Source organism: Parasteatoda tepidariorum, chromosome 8, assembly GCF_982258835.1.
Source record: "Parasteatoda tepidariorum strain Cologne lab strain chromosome 8, Ptep-v5.0, whole genome shotgun sequence".
Lineage (NCBI taxonomy): Eukaryota > Metazoa > Arthropoda > Arachnida > Araneae > Theridiidae > Parasteatoda > Parasteatoda tepidariorum.
The window spans coordinates 107031971-107048358 of NC_141762.1; the positions used below are offsets into that span (position 1 = coordinate 107031971).

The following is a 16388-nucleotide window of genomic DNA, read 5'->3' on the forward strand; positions in this document are numbered from 1 at the left end:
AGGCGAATCATTCTTCATCATGACAATGCGAGCTCTCACACATCGACTCAAACAAAGGCATTTCTGACGGAGCGAAAAATCGAACTGATGGGTCATCCGCCGTACAGATCTGATTTGGCACCCAATGACTTCTTCTTATTCCCACACATCAAAAATAAATTACGTGGAGAACGATTTTCAACCCCCAAAGAAGCGGTTGATGCATTCAAAACGCATGTTTTGGAGTTACCTCAATCGGACTGGAAAAAGTGCTTTGAAAATTGATTCAAACGCATGCAAAAGTGTATTGATCATCATGGAGAATATTTTGAAAACCAATAAAACCAATTTCGATCCTACATATTTGTTTTTTCATTATTAGGCCAGAAATATAAATAGCAACCCTCGTATGAGGCGAAAATACTGAACACTGTATATTTAACGAAAAACAGAAAACTAATACTAATCAGAAAGATAAGTCATGAAACACTAGAATCACTGTTATAATCAGGTATATGGCGATGAATTTTAAATTGCTCAGGTGGTTAGAGCGCTCGCCTCCCAATGAGGTGAACTGGATTCGAATCCCAACGATGGCCAGTCAATGCGAATTCCACACCCGGCTCGAACCGACCACAGTGCTCACGTACAATATTCTCAATGGTAGACTGATTATGGTTTGGAGTCAGGTTAACCGTGGAAGATTTTCCTCTCCATGTAACGCAAATGTGGGTTAGTTCCATCAGAAAATCCTCCACGAAGGCTAGTTTGTCCCAATGCCTGTTCCAGGATTTCCCTTGTCTTCAAGATTGGGTTTCAAAATTACAAGGCTGCGGAGTTGAGCATTGGTAGTCGTAAACCTAAAACGACGGTTATAAATTAAAATGAATTTTGCATGCAGCAAACAGATTTGGCATACGCTGAAGTTCAGGCAGTATTTAAATTTTCAGACTATATCGTAATTAATAAAACATACCTGAATAAATAAATAAATTTCCGGTGGATACAAAATGGAATAACGCTATAATGATGGTATTTTTTGATCAGTCAGACGCACGTGAGTTTAACTATTTATTATTACTTTTTTTATTTTTATAACATAAAAGAAAATGGCCGTCACGACCGCTGTTTATTTATTTATTTATTTATTTATTTATTTTTAAGTATTTCAGGAACTTCATTGGATTTACGTGGCGCTAGATATTTAATTTTGCGAAATTATTTGTGTTTTGTTGAAAATCAAAAAAGGTAAATACTACAACAATAAGTAGAATTGTAGGGATAATTACCTTCATAAAATTAACATCTCTGTAGTAAATCGATTTGCTAGTACTGAATTTTCTCGTAGCATTCAAATTTGTCAAAAATCACAATATGAAAGAAATTTGAAATATGAAAGAAATTTCAAATGAATACATATTACAATAAAGGTCCAAACAATAATTAAAGAAGTTTTTTTTTTAAATATTTTTTAATCTTAAATTCGCCAATTATGACATCAGTAGTAAAATGGGAACGAAATTCCAGGGACAACAAGGTTTTAAATTAGCGGTTCCCAAAAGGTGTTCCGCAAAATTCCAGAGTTCCGTTGAAGGATCACCGTGGTTCCGAGAGTTAAGTATTCTTTAAAATCATTAACAAATTTGAAGTCTGTCTGCCATTTGAAGTCTGCCATTTTGGCAACACTTATTCAAAAAAATAATAATAAATGAATAAAATAACAACAAAAAATACTATGAACCACTAAAAATGAAAAACTATTTGCTTCTAAACGTCCACCGTTTTTTAGCAACCAATTTTTTTTAAACAGGATCGAGCTTAAATATGTTTCTTTACTTAAAAATCACTGTTGCTACCGATTTAAGATTTTAACTCAAAATCTGTTGTGCTGAAAAGGTTAAAACGATGGACAAAAAATTTTAATTCCTCACCTCATATAGTTTCAATATTATTGGTAGTCTTTCTTCGGCAAATACGTTTACAATTGGGTACTTGCACTTCGAGAAGAAGAAGATCAAACATACCCACACTAGAGCCCCTGAATTAGACAGGCCGACTTATCATTTATTTTTGGAGCAAAGAGCTAACATAAGCACATAACAAAACATAACTAATACTAACATAACTTTAACTTGCTAACTTGTTTGCTCCAATATTGTTTGATAGGTCAGCTCTGATAGTATAGGAGCCTTAACCCGCACATATGACCTATGACGTCAGCTCCAGCCGATTGTCATTTAACAAAATGACGTGACAAAGTTGAGCTAAGTTTTTTCACGTAAGTTAAAATGTTAATTAACGATAAGTTAATTACACACAGAACCGTATCGCACATCGAATTTGTTGAAATATAATTCTTTTTCGTCGACTTCTTTAACTTAACTTAGATTTATTATCTGTTTATGTATTTTATTGTAACTGTGATATATTTTTTGTTTTGTGTATCTGGCAACTTCGATGCATAATTAGTTTGTTTATGTTCCACGTGACTTTGTGCCCGTCTTTGTGTTAAGTCTCTGTGTAAATATATAGTGAACGAATTGAAATCTTTGAGAAAGAATCTTTGCGAAAAAATTTAGACTGTGTCGCTTAAGAGAATTGATCCTTGTCAGGCTTGGCTTACTCGGAATAGAAGGAGAAAAACAGTTGCTAACGTAAACAAATGCCACATTTAAACAAACAATCAGGATCGAGGTGCCTACACTACGTCATTTGCCGGTATTGCTAAAGAACTTTGAAAAAAAGGTCAATCATTTAGGGTTCCGTAGACGGAAAAAAAATTGAGAACCGCTGTTCTCAATAATAATTTAATAATAATTTTTTTAAAAAAATATTACGTTAACGTTATTTTAATGAAAGTGGCGTTACTTTAAAAAAAAACTGTGAAGTGAAATAGTGTTCCTCAATTGAAATTTTCAAAAGTTTAACAAATTAGTTGTGTTGTTTTTTACTTAATAGGTATGTGAGTATACTTTTCATACTCAAAAAAGAAGAAAGTACAAGAACAAAGTTAAGAAGATGTTGGTTGTGAAGAAGACATTCTGTTCATTATTGCTGTCTACGTAATACATAGTTTAATAAAAATTTATTAAATGTGTTAGTCCACTTTTTCTTATTTGCCTAACATTATCCAAGTTTTAAATTTTTTTTAATTTGCCAAAGATTTTAATTTTATGGCTAAAATAGATGTTAAGCATGTGGTTTTAAGTTTTCGTGACATTATAAGGACATGACCATATATGGCAACGTTACTTTCAAAAAGTAACGAGTAAAAGTACAAGTATTTTTAAAAAATGTAACGAGTAAAAAGTAAAAAGTTCTTATTTTAAAAAGTAACGAGTAAAAATTACAAGTAAAAGTACAAGTTCTAAACAAAAAAAGTAACGATTTAAAAGTACATTTCTAGGAAATCGAAAATACAAAGTAACCTAAAATTTTATTGAATAATATTCTTATGTTCTTCAATGTTTTTGCAAAATTGGTTTTATTTATTTAATTATTTTTAATTTTGAAAGTTACGGACATTAATTTATTTTTAAATTCGGAGGAATATTATAGTATAATTTTAAGATATAATCGTATACTAATATAATTTTAAAATCAAATATAATTTTAATATCAAACTTTTAATGGATTTGCACGAAAATTTTTTTTTATCTATTGATTTAAATTTTTAGTTTATTATTTTTATTTATTTAAATTGTCATTGATTTAAAATTGTTTTACTCTTTAGAAACGCGTTTTAAAAGCACAAACATAAACAAAGCAAACACGGGGTTTCAGATAGCTTTGTGATCTTTGTGCTAGTAAAAAATAATTGAATGTGCAGTATAAGTTGGAACAGAACAGTCTACAGTTTTATTTGTAACAATGGCTAATGCTGAAGTCATGCGAGAAAATCATTTTCCGAACATTTCTTCCAAACGGAATAATTAAAATTTGCAAACGAATTTTAGTATCAGCGACTAAATTAATACCTTCGAGTTTTCAAGAGTTAAAATAGTAATTATAATAGTTTTCAGTAGCACAAATAGTTCCGAAGTTCTTAGAGATTTGACTGGGCGTTGTTTGACTAGGTCGGGCATAAACATAATTTTAGTAAAAAATGTACTAGGTAAAAATGTATTTAGTAAAAAATGTATTAAGACAAAAATGTGTTATTAGTGAGTTCAAAAAGAAAATTGAAAAACTTAATAACAAAATCCAACATTTTTTATTTAAAATGTATTAAACAGAAGCATAAAACTCGAAAATGAATAAAATGAATGAAAATAACTTCCTAACTAAGATTTTTATTCATTTTGCAAAATAATTGCATTTTGACAGCATTTTTTTTTTTTAATTTTTTTTTTTTTTAGAAAGCTCACCGAGTTTTATAAAAAGTAACGATTTCATTCGACATTTCCGTTACAAATACTTGTACTTTTTCCCAAAAAAAGTAACGAAAGTACAAGTAAAAGTACTAAATTTAAAAAGTAACGAAGTACAAGTAAAAGTACGTACTTTTTACTTGTACCGGCGGTACAAGTAACGAAAGTAAAAGTACTGCCATATATGGACATGACATTTTATTAAAGATTCCACTTGCCAATTCCAGAAACTGCTGTCCACTCCTCAGAGGTACGGATTAATTGAGCGGTAAATTTTTGTTGATACATGCTGATATTCGTTAAAAAAAGCACAAATTTATAATTTAAATACATCAAAACTGATCAGAAATGTAGACAAAGACATAAGGCCAGGCTAGCCTGGCTGGTCGTGCCCTGGACCCATGTTCAAGAGGTCATGATTTCGATCTCCACTGAGCGTCTCGCGGTGACTCCCCGCGTAGTAAATGGTGACTGGTGCACGTTAAATCTGTCTAGTCACAAAGTCCTCCATGTTCCGATAACAAATCAAACCTCTGGGGGTACTGATCCAGGAGTTTCCTTGTCCTCTGGATTGGGTTCAAAATAACAAGGCTACGGTGTTGAACGTCAGTAGTCGTAAACCCAAAACTGGGTCTGATGTTCGACGACGGTTATGAAATAAAAAACAAACACATAGTTTATTCGCATTCATAAGAAATCAAAAGATCAGAATTTCATTAGAAAATCCATCAGATCTAATACTATTCACTAAACTAATTATGCGACGCAAACAATATTGCACTTTGACTTAAAATAACTCATTTTATGTTATATACGTTAGCTACGTTTAATACTCGTTGTCGATAGCGAACCCTCAGAAGTGCTTTTCAGATAGTTTTGCTATCTGAGCTTGCTCATTTCAACTTGTCCTGAAATTAAAACAGCATTCCACTTGCCTAAAAATTAAAACTATAGTATTTGGAAACCAAATTCATATTGATAAAGCGTTTATTTTCGATTTTTTTCCATTATTCCCTTTTTTTTTTAATTTTTTTTCTCCCTTAATTGCATTATTTTTTTATAAATAATAGTGGAAATCAACCTGAATATGGGTGTAGTTAATGGGAAAAATGGCAAAAATAAATAAATAAAAAACATTGATGAACTCCTACATTTTCGTGAAAATTTACTCCCTTAATTCTAATAATCTATTGTGCATATGTTACAATTAAAGTAATAAATCAGGTTATTATTAATACTATAACAGGTCAATTTTAATAACAACCGCTTTTTTGGTCAAAGTGAGAAATATCTCAAATTATTCACTTTAACCGGTTATTAACAATAATAACCAGTGAAATTTGGTCAATGTTATTAAACGGTTTATATTGCATTAGGCCTCATTGTATATGTGTTACGGCTAAAGTGGTAGATACGGTTAATATTAATACTAACCGGTCAGTATTAAAAATTGCTTCTATTGGTCAAAGGGAAAAATAGAAAGGAGAGATTTCCGTATCGTGATCTACTGTAGAATAATCGCCAAGTCTTGCCATCTTCTGGGCAGCAGCCAGCGAGAAACTAAAAAAAAATTTAAAAAACCACAGGAAGAGACCAACTCGACGGGAATAACTCGTGGCCATCCCCGGCAAGAGCCATCCCCGGCATCGTGGCCATCTACAGGCTTTTTTTTTTCTTCTTTTTATAAAAAAAAAATCAATTTGACACTGTGGAGACTGTAGTTGGCCTGGCAGATCACGACACGGAAGTATCCCCAATAAAAACGGCAGATCCCAAGGCCTGACGGACAGTGAAAAATACTTGTAATACTTCTCTAAAGATCAACAAGCAAATACTTAAATTAAAGCAATCCCTCCTTCACCCCCCCCCCAAAAAAAAACTAGCCTTATGTAGATATGAGCCCTGACAGTTGGAGAGAAGACAGTAGATTTTCAACATAAATCTAATTCAACTTTTACTCTTTCTTAGTGGTTTCTTACTTAAAATTTGTTTCATATTAAATATAATGTATTCTTCTATATGAATTATAATTTAATTCAGCAAATGCTTATTAGCATTTTGTTTTTGTTGACATTAAATTTGAAGTGGAATTTACCTCTATGAATCCCTTACACGCTGTTCAATTGTAAGCGCTAAACACAATGAGTGTGAGCGGTTTTGAAGGCGGAACCGGTGACTTTCGGGGCCTCCCTGGCCTAGCGGTATTGCCCGCCGAAAGCAGTGTGAAGCGTGGAGGTGGCGGGTCCGAATCCCGCCATAACCCTGGATGTATTCTTTGTGATGTCCTTATCTAAATTGTTCTATCTGCCCTACTTTACATTGGTTTAGAAGCCTAAATTAAGAAAACAAGCCTGCAAATATATGTAATTTCAATAAAGTAATAAAACCGGTGACTTTCTTTTTCATTTATAACTCCAAGTAGTGGACTGATCGTTAAGACACGGTTCCCAGCAGATTACCGAAGTCAAGCATCACTGGCTGCGGTCAGTGTGCGGGTGGGTGACCACTTGGATCAGATTGCGCAGGGACCGAGGGTGTGCGGTATGTTTCCTCGTTAAACTGTTCTACCGTAAAGTGCTCGACTTTGCTTGCAGGTCGTCGGGCTACCGATTCGGGGATGCCATCCCCTCTGCAGAGGATCAAAATTGTGAAGGCATGTCTTCGGATCATCCTCAGGGATGTTTCCCAGACCGTCGCCAATAGCCCATTGTGCAGCTCTAGTGCGACGTAAATGAACTACAACAATATCTCCAAGTACTTTTTTTTGGGTACTTTGTTTACGTCGCTCTAGAGCTGCACAATGGGGCACGGTCTGGGAAACATCCCTGAGGATGATCCAACACACACTTTTTTTGGTCAATGGCTGGCACTAGGATCTATTTCCCAATGGCCTCAGAAATGCCAGAATTGCTACTCTCTTATCGTTACCCTGTGAGCACCTATGGCTAAGCCACGGCGTTGGAGTAGCGTCGCCCACGTCATATAGCCACAAACCCGTTTATAGGGCGGGCTACAATCACACAGAAGAAAGGGCATAAAACATCCATGCCCTGAGCGGGATTCACAACTATCGGCTCCGCAGTCAGGCACGCTAACTAGTCGGCAGATGATCCAAACATATAACATTGCAATTTTTGATCCATTGCAGAGGTGACCACTCCCCTGCTTTGGAAGCACGAAGTCGAGCACTTTACTGTAGAACAGTTTAACGGGGACCGATACCGTACTCAATGGTCCCTACGCAGGATGATCAAAGTGGTCACCCACCCGCTTACTGACCGAGATCCATCAGTGATGCTTGACTTCGATGATCTGCTGGAAACCGTAGTCCTTACGATCATTTCACTGCGGGACCCAAGTTGCGACAGAGAATGCTGTTGGTTTAAATTGCTCATCACGAAGAACCTTAGTAGTTGCAATCTAATATCCTATAAATCATGTAAAGAATAAAGTAATGTGTAAATTGTATAGTGCTTATGAAAGTTTGTCTACTACAAAACACTTAAGCGTGGAATTTTGTAGGTTCGATTCCAATCGTAACCATGTTACATTAGGTTTTCATGTCCACCTGCATTTTGAATAACTTTACTTTCGAAATTAGAGGCACATTGCCCGTTCTTTGATTTAATTGTACTAGCCTATTAATTTATCTATGATTGATTTTTCTTCAGTTATACTTTATTCCGTATTCAGTTATTCAAATATTTGAGTCCCGCAGTGGATTGTTCGTAAAGACACGGTTCCCAGGAGAACGTCGAAGTCAAGCATCACTGACTGCGATCAGTAAGCGGGTGGGTGACCACTTTGATCAAAACTCGTAGGGCCGAAGATGTGAGGTCCCCGTTAAACTACTGCCGTACAGAGAGTGCTCGACTTGGCACGATGGTTATAGGGCCACCAAAGCGAGAGTGGCAGAGGATCAAAATGGTGATGGCATGACCTCGGATCATCCTCAGAGATGTTTCAAAGACAGTTGTTAATAATGCATGGTGGAGCTCTAGTGTGACGTAAATAATACACTTACCTACCACATCATCAACTCAACTCAACTTTGATAGAAAATAATCGTTATCTACATTAAGGGATATAAAATAAGAGGCACGGTCGGTATCGAATGAGCTCTTCCTGTCTCCGAACTGTAAGGGCCGTACGCCCAGTTCCACTACAACGACCGAAAGTCTCCGAACTGTGTTATTTGTAAATTGTAGTCTTGTGGGTTTAGTCTAATTATTAATGCTAGGATGGATACCTTTATCCCTGAAATTTTCTTCAAGGCCTTCATCCAAAGACTTAGTTTCGTTCTAAAGATCTTCAAGCAATAAGTTTATTACCAATATGCTCGTTTATATATGACTTTTCTCTTGATGTTTTTTTAAAGTAAGTTTTTCTAATTTTTATACTTTTTGCATTTAAGTTTTTCGTGATTATTAGTGGTACGCTTTAATTCTCCATAATTTGTGATTACTTTTTCAAAAAGATTAGTATACCTGTATTAATAATTGACTCACTTGGATAATTTTAAAAAATATTTTTCGTCGTATTTTTTGAGCATGATTAAAATAAAACTAACAAATACTAAACGTAATTTTTAAAATTTTGTGTTCCCCAATATTGAATTTTCGAAGCTCGTTTTTGTTTAAAACTGTAATTCCCTCTCAATATTAAGAAATATCGTATATTTATAAATTTGTATACGTATGTATATTTCATACAACGGTATTAACTCGCTATGTTAAACTGAGTTGCATAACTTTTTTTTACTCTAAATATTTTTAATCCCACTAATTTGAACTATTTATGATTAACAGTTTAATAAAGATTAATGTATACCAACATTTCCTAAACTAATTTAACTTGCATAAGCTTTAGTTTGGTAAAAGAAAATGTCTTTTGCAATCAAGTTAGGTTCTTAGATCTCTCAGATTTTATATTTCACAACTCCCATACTACTTAGTGTCTTTTGACCCCCTTCTGTTCTTTTCTTTGACCAGGTAACACAGTTTAATTTAGTTATTCAGTTAAGTAGTTTGCTTGCTGCAGTTGAGCAAATGGTTTCAACTTTTAGCCGGCGGTGTTTTTGCTTCAAACTGTTGTCCGGTACACCAGCTAAAATGTAAAGATGTAATTTTGAAAATGATTTTTTTTTTGAGAGTGTCAGTTTATAATTTGAAATCAAAATTAAATTCCGGGAATTAAACTAAAACGCTTAGCGTTCGATTCTCAGACAAACCATATTTAGATCAATAGAACTTAATATCAAATTTTATTTTGGTATTTTCCTAATTAAATATTCGTTAAGTCTTCACCAATTTTCGGATGCGTGATTGTTATCTCAATATTTGAGAATCTGTTGAAGTAAATGTGCTAGTTTCAAAATATAGTCTACGATTAAAATTCACTTTTACATAAATACATAAAAGTTTAGGCCAAACCTTAAAACAAATGATCCAATAAAATTTATATCTAATTTATAAAATTTTTGCTCATATCTCAATTTTGTCTGCTATTATTAAAATTTACTAAATAAAGTCTTAAACTTGTTTCATTGTAAAATTCAAGCGTGCAATGAAAAACAATTTATTGAATTCACATTCTTTAAAATTAGAAAACTATTTCAGGTATCTAGATGTCTGGAAACCAAAAACTAGAACATACAATATGGCATATTTAGTGTTATTTAAATAAAACACATGGTATTAATAAAATAACAGTTTTTAATAAATCCCGCCTCGTCAGTAATGTACCGTTATTTCAGAACAAATTTTAATATTTAAGGTAACACATTCTGTTCCAAATCAAAATTTTTATCAGACAATTCAGAATCTGTCTAATTACCGCTTACATTATTTAAAACCCTTAAAGCTTAAGACTCGCTGTCACGTGACATAGCACAGCATTTTTTAAATTTTATTTTCCCCTTCCAGTCAACCTAAATAGAAAACATTTAATTGCACAGAATTTTTATTGTTAAATAACCCTTGTAAATCTTGGTATCTTTGCTCCCCTTCTGTTTTCCAGACCTTGGACCAGATAACACCGTTTAATTTCGTTATTCAGTTAAGTAGCTTGTTTTCAGTTGTGCAAATGATCTCAACTTTCAGCAATAAATTCAAATGAATGTCTCTTAATTGAAAGTAAATCAATACGAAATGCAGGATTGCTGTAAAATAAGTTTTTCCTTTAATTATTATTTTGTCGGAAAACTTCGTTCCTAATTCAATTGTGCAATTCCTGAGGTGAATAATATATTTGTTGAGAGATTCTAACTCTTAACTTTCTTTGAAATTTATGAAAATTAGAAAGTTGATCTATTAGTATAGAAAACATTAAAGGGTTGCGCAACTTTCAGATTAAAAATCTCTCTTTATAGGGAGATTCTACTGTATTTTAATAGAGCATTTACCCCAAAGCATTAAAATCTGAAAACTATTTGTTAATTTCGGTTAAATATGTTAAATATCATCACACTGAAACATAAAATCAGATTGTTGTATATAATTTACTGGATGTGTACTAAAGGTTTTGCAATGATTGTTGGCTAATTTTAATTTCATTTGTTTTTTCGTGATATTTAAATGCGTACAGCATTGCAAATTTGTAAAAGGTATTTCTAATCGGGAGGTTATAGCTTACTTCAAGTTTCCATCGCAGCCCAATTTAGCTAAGCTGCGAACACCAATATGGAATTGTGTTCGATAACTATCTGTATCAAGCCATTTTCAGGATTTCTGTAGTAAACTGATTTAAAATTCTGAGCAGTTAATGTCATTCGAAAATTTGGACTGAATTGAGAATTGTTTTAAAATGAACAAAAATATTAAGTCTTTAAATTCTTTCTTTTCAAAATTTGAGGCTTTAATTTAATGGCATAAATATGCTGCACCGAACTAATCTTAGAACTTATCATAAGTATAAAATTTTCAGCAGCAAACTTAAAAGCAATCCTAACTAAAACAAATCTAAATATTTTGTTTTCTAAAAGTTGAAAATTTCAAAAACTTATGTTCAATGTACTAGAACATTTGTTTAAAAGTTAACGATCGCTTTTGCTTAGACACACCGGTATTGGCTATTGAAATCTTTGGTTTAAATTTTATAAGTTTAATTTTAATTCTTTTTTGGGGGAAAGTAATCTGCATATTCGTTTCATAAAAACCTTCACATTGAATTTCAGGATTTGATATAAATGTCTTTATAATTTTAAGCTAGTGATATGTTAATATTTTTGTATATGGAACCAATATGGAATTGTGTTCGATAACTATCTGTATCAAGCAATTTTTCATGATTTCTGTAGTATACTGATTTAAAATTCTAAACAGTTAATGTCATTCGAAAATTTGGACTAAAGTGAGAATTGTCTTAAAATGAACAAAAATATTAAGTCTTTAAATTCTTTCTTTTCAGAACTTTAGTTTAATATTAGTGATACATTAGTCATAAGTATGCAGTATTAAGCAGCAAATTTAAAATAATTAAAATATTTCTATTTGTTTTAGTTAGGATTGTTCTTCTGTTTTTTACAAATCGAAAATTTAAATATCTGATGTTCATTGTACTGGAACATTTGTTTAAAAGTTCACGATGGCTTTTGCTTAGGCGCATCGATATTGACCTAATTATAATCATTGGTTTAACTTTTATAATAAAAAGTTTAATTTTTTTAGCGGAAATTTACATATTTGGTTTATAAAAACTTTAATATTCAACTTCAGGTTTTGATATAAATGTCGCTATAATTTTGGGATAGTCATGTGTTATATTAAGTTAATGTTTTGTAGGGATCATATTTTGATTGGTCATTTAATCATACCAACAAGCCTCTCAGTGAAAGGTTAGTGCGAAATGTTTGATAAATGGTAAACTTACGAATACGAAGTGTCTGTAGCTTGAAAATGTCTGCAGATTTACGGTACGGTACATTATTTAAGTTGCACTAGAGCTGCACAATGGGCAATTAGCTACGGTCTGGGAAACATCCCTGAGGATGATCCGAAGACATGCAATCGCAATTTTGATCCTCTGCTGAGGGGATGACTCTCTTGCTTTGGTAGCCAGACGACCACCACGCGAAGTCTAGCACTTTACGGTAGAACAGCTTAACAGGGACCCATACCGCACACCCTCGGTCCCTACAAAGGCTTTTCAAAGTGGTCACCCACCCGCTTACTGACAGCAGCTAGTGATCCTTGACTTCGGTTTTTTTACTGGAAACCGTGTAATTACGATCAAACCACTGCGTGGGACTGGTCAAATTTTGCAAAGAAATGAAACATTACTTCATTAACTTTACTTCAGGTACAATTTTTTGTCTTCAACAAATGTTTTGTATGCCCAAAACGTTTAGAGTGGCCCTTGGGTATAAAACCAAAGACATCCACTCTACCACCAAGGCTACCAAAACCTAAACTAACAGCTACTATATTTAATGGGCACAAGTTTTTTTGAGGAAAATATTCGGTCAAAAATAGTGTTATTCAAACAAAACTTAGCTATAAGTTTTAGGTCATTTTAAATTTATGAAATTAACAATATTATACTAAGTTATAATTAAACAATATATTTGCATTTAAAAAAAGGTAGATTTAAATTATTACCTGTTTTTTTTTTTTTTAGTGCGATACCTTTTCAGGGGGGTTAAAATAGTTTTGCCGTTGTTCTTAGGACTCTGTGCGCACAGCATTATTAACACTAGAGAAACTGAAACTTAGTATATATCTATATTGCCCGAAAGCAGTCTGGTTATTCTTGCACAATGCAGTCATTTAATGTGTAAAGAAATTTGTTTTAAAATTAATTTTTATTATTTCTATACTATTTACAGTTGTATAACAAGTTATAAGTAAATATGAACAAGAAGAGAAAAATTTATGTTGTACTAAAAGTTACAAAATTCTAAGAAATTGTGTGATCATTGTTTTTCTAATTGAAATTAAAAAGCAGTCAAAATGACTTCCTTGGGCAATTTAGATTAGTTAAATATTTGACTAATAAAACATAACCATATTAAACGGTTATTTTTTAATTAAATTGTCTTTGTTGCAGAATCCAAGAAGCTACCGTGATTTCCTTGAAATTGATGTTTGATACTCTACCACAGGAAGTAAATTATGCTAGTTTGAAAGAATATACCCTAGAGCAGAATATTGATTATTTACCTGGAAGTTTAGTGATTGGTAAGAATTATTTTGATCTGATCGAGTAATTGTTTAATATAATTTATTTAATGTATTTAAACTCAAATACAGCATTTGATTAGTGTGTAAAATATTTTATAATTCAATCTCTAAACTATTTCAAAAATCAAATTACTCGGATATCAAACTGGATAAAAAGGAGAAATTTCGACGAAAATTTTAATTTTTCATTAATGTTTGAACATGGTTTAATTGGCCAAAACATAACTTTTTGTCAGATTCTTAGAATTAAGTTATAGTAGTTTTTTCGTGTGCTGACAAATGGAGTCGGAAGTAGATTCTTAAAAACGAAACTTTATTTGTAACGTTTAGAGTATTTTAACCTTTCCATTTCATTAAATTATATTTTAGATTTATTCAGAGGACGAAAATGAATTTTATGAACGTTAAAGTACTCATTTTCTAAGCGTCTATATTAAGATTTTTTATCAGTTTATTATAGAATTTGAGATTATTTGTAGATTTGTATGTTGTCAATTATTTGCACTAAAAGCTAGGGTTTGAGTGAATTTCTTAGTGTATTTAAAATTTTTCTTGAAGATTCAATATTCCTAAATATTTTTTTAAAGATTTCAGTTCAAAACACACGTAATTACACTAATCTAGAGAAATTATATTGAATTTTATGAATTATAATTTGTTGTCGAGGATTTAGTATGGCAAGGAAAATTTGGTTTTTGAACTAATTTGTTTTGAAATATACTTTTTAATTTTCGGATTCTTGCTAACAAGTTAAATTTAGTCTTTGTAAAAATATGTTGAAACTAGTCGCATACCTTAAGGGAATTTCATTTTTATGAAAACTTGGCTTCCTCTAATTAAAAATGTTTTGGGGTTTCTCGTATATGTTACCAAGGGGAAGAGAGAGGGGTGTGGACTGGACAGTGTGTAAGCATCGTTGAGGTAAGCATCATTTTAAATAAGCTAGGTAAGTTTTTCAAATGTATTAATTTTTTAACTCGTTAGGGCAGAAGTTAATTGCGTTAACATTGTTCCTTACGTTTAAAACTTATTTCACCTTTTTAGTTTCTTAGTGGGGGGGGGGGGTGTAGGATTTTAACGTCTACTGATTTAATCTGCTTATAACTATTGGGAGGCTAATGAATTCGGCCCAATGTCATTCACCAAATAATTTCAACTCTAATTACCTTTCGAATGCAATATTCCCCATGCATACATGAAAGCTGTTTCACTTACTTTCGTGGTGATTTTAAAATTTTTAGTAATTTAAAATTTCGACTGCACCGTTAGACTCGGGGATTTTCATTTTAACTTTGTCTGCGTTTGTTAATAAATGCTTGTGTTTTACTCCAGTGATTTGGAAAGTGCAGAGGACTTGTGAGTAGGAATTGAATGTTTGTACTAATGTGATCATTATGGCCATTTCACAAAAATATCAATTTCAAAAGCTTACAAACGAAGGGGTTGAAACGAATCATTAGCTTGGTAAATGATTATAAAACTTGATTCGACGCACTGATATCGAACACTCTTACTAAAAGACTTGTCTAATTTTACCGTGAAAGTAAGGACATTTTTATTTTTATAACTAGGCTTTGTACTGGATACCTCAACGACGTATAGTAACTCTTAAGGACCCTATTTGTCGAGATCTCCATTTCGGACCTAGTTGCCATAGGAAACATGTGCCAAGATGCCCTCGATTACTTAGTGTGATAACTATGTGTGCCAAGATGACCTCAATTACTGACCTAGTTGTCATGAGAACAATGTGTACCAAGATCAGCTTGATTACCGACCTAGTTACCGTGATAAACATGTGTGCCAAAATGATTGACTTTTGTTGCCATGACCGAACTGAAGAGTTAAACCTACCTTATTTCCTCGACTCAAAAGGTTTATTTTTATATTCTCTAATATGGAAATTCCACACTTGTATTATATGAATATTTAAATATAATTTTTTTAATAAGAATTAAGCTACATATTGTCTTTTGCGAAATCTAAATCCATATTTTCAATTCCGTGCATGCAATTTAAGAGTACTCAGTAATAAAGTAAATTTATTTCTAAGATTTTTCTTAAATATAATTAATCGAATTGATCTAAAGTTTATTATATCCAAAATTTTGTTCATGAATTATTTTAATAGTAAATTGTTTATCCATTAAATATCATAAATTAAATTTAAAGTCTTAGAGAATGTGCGTCGAATTTGCGGACACTAAGTATTTCATTTATCCTGCGAAGTGTATGTATACGTACACTTAAGTATCAAAACGTTTTAAGACAAGCTTATTGTTAGCTAGTGCTCTTAATAAATTATGACTTATGTCTTAAAAATAAACCTAGAATACTTATGAGAATTAACTTTCAACGAATAAAAACTAATTTCGATTTATTTGTTTTGTCTTCAAACTGTTGTCCAGTACAAGAGCTAAAATGTAAAGTTGTAATTTTAAAAATTGATTCCTTGAGAGTGCCAGTTTAAATTTGAAATGAAAATTAAATTACGGCAATTAAACTAAATTACTTGGCTTTCGATTCTCAAACAAAACATATTTAAATTAAGAAAGCTTAATATAAAATTTTATTTTGGTATAATACTAATTATATATTTTTCAATAAATCTCCACCAAATTTTCAGATGCGTGATTGTTATCGCATTATTTGAGAATCAGTTGAAGTAAATATACTAATTTTAAAATGATATCTACGACTTAGAATACACGTAATATAAGAGTTTAGGCCAAACTTTAAAACTAATGATTTAATAAAATTTTTATCTAATCTATAAAATTGATCGCTCAACTGCCGGCTATTAAAATATACTAAATAAACTCTTAAACTTATTTCAATGTAAAATTCAAGAGTACAGGGA

General features: G+C 32.1%; 1 protein-coding gene across 13 annotated transcripts in view; it reads left to right on the top strand.

Moving 5' to 3' along the window:
* Positions 1-8440: 8440 nt before the first annotated feature.
* Positions 8441-16388, top strand: part of LOC147806650 (transcription-associated protein 1-like) — a 70598-nt gene continuing 62650 nt past the window's right edge. For 10 of the 13 annotated variants that reach the window (XM_087149222.1, XM_087149218.1, XM_087149223.1 and 7 more), the window contains exons 1-3: positions 8442-8726; positions 13395-13525; positions 15100-15403. The gene's annotated coding sequence lies outside the window, so the exon portion shown is untranslated. Of the gene's footprint in view, positions 8727-13394; positions 13526-15099; positions 15404-16388 lie in introns of all 13 variants that reach the window. The other 3 variants (XM_087149231.1, XM_087149230.1, XM_087149219.1) reach the window with 2 other exon arrangements.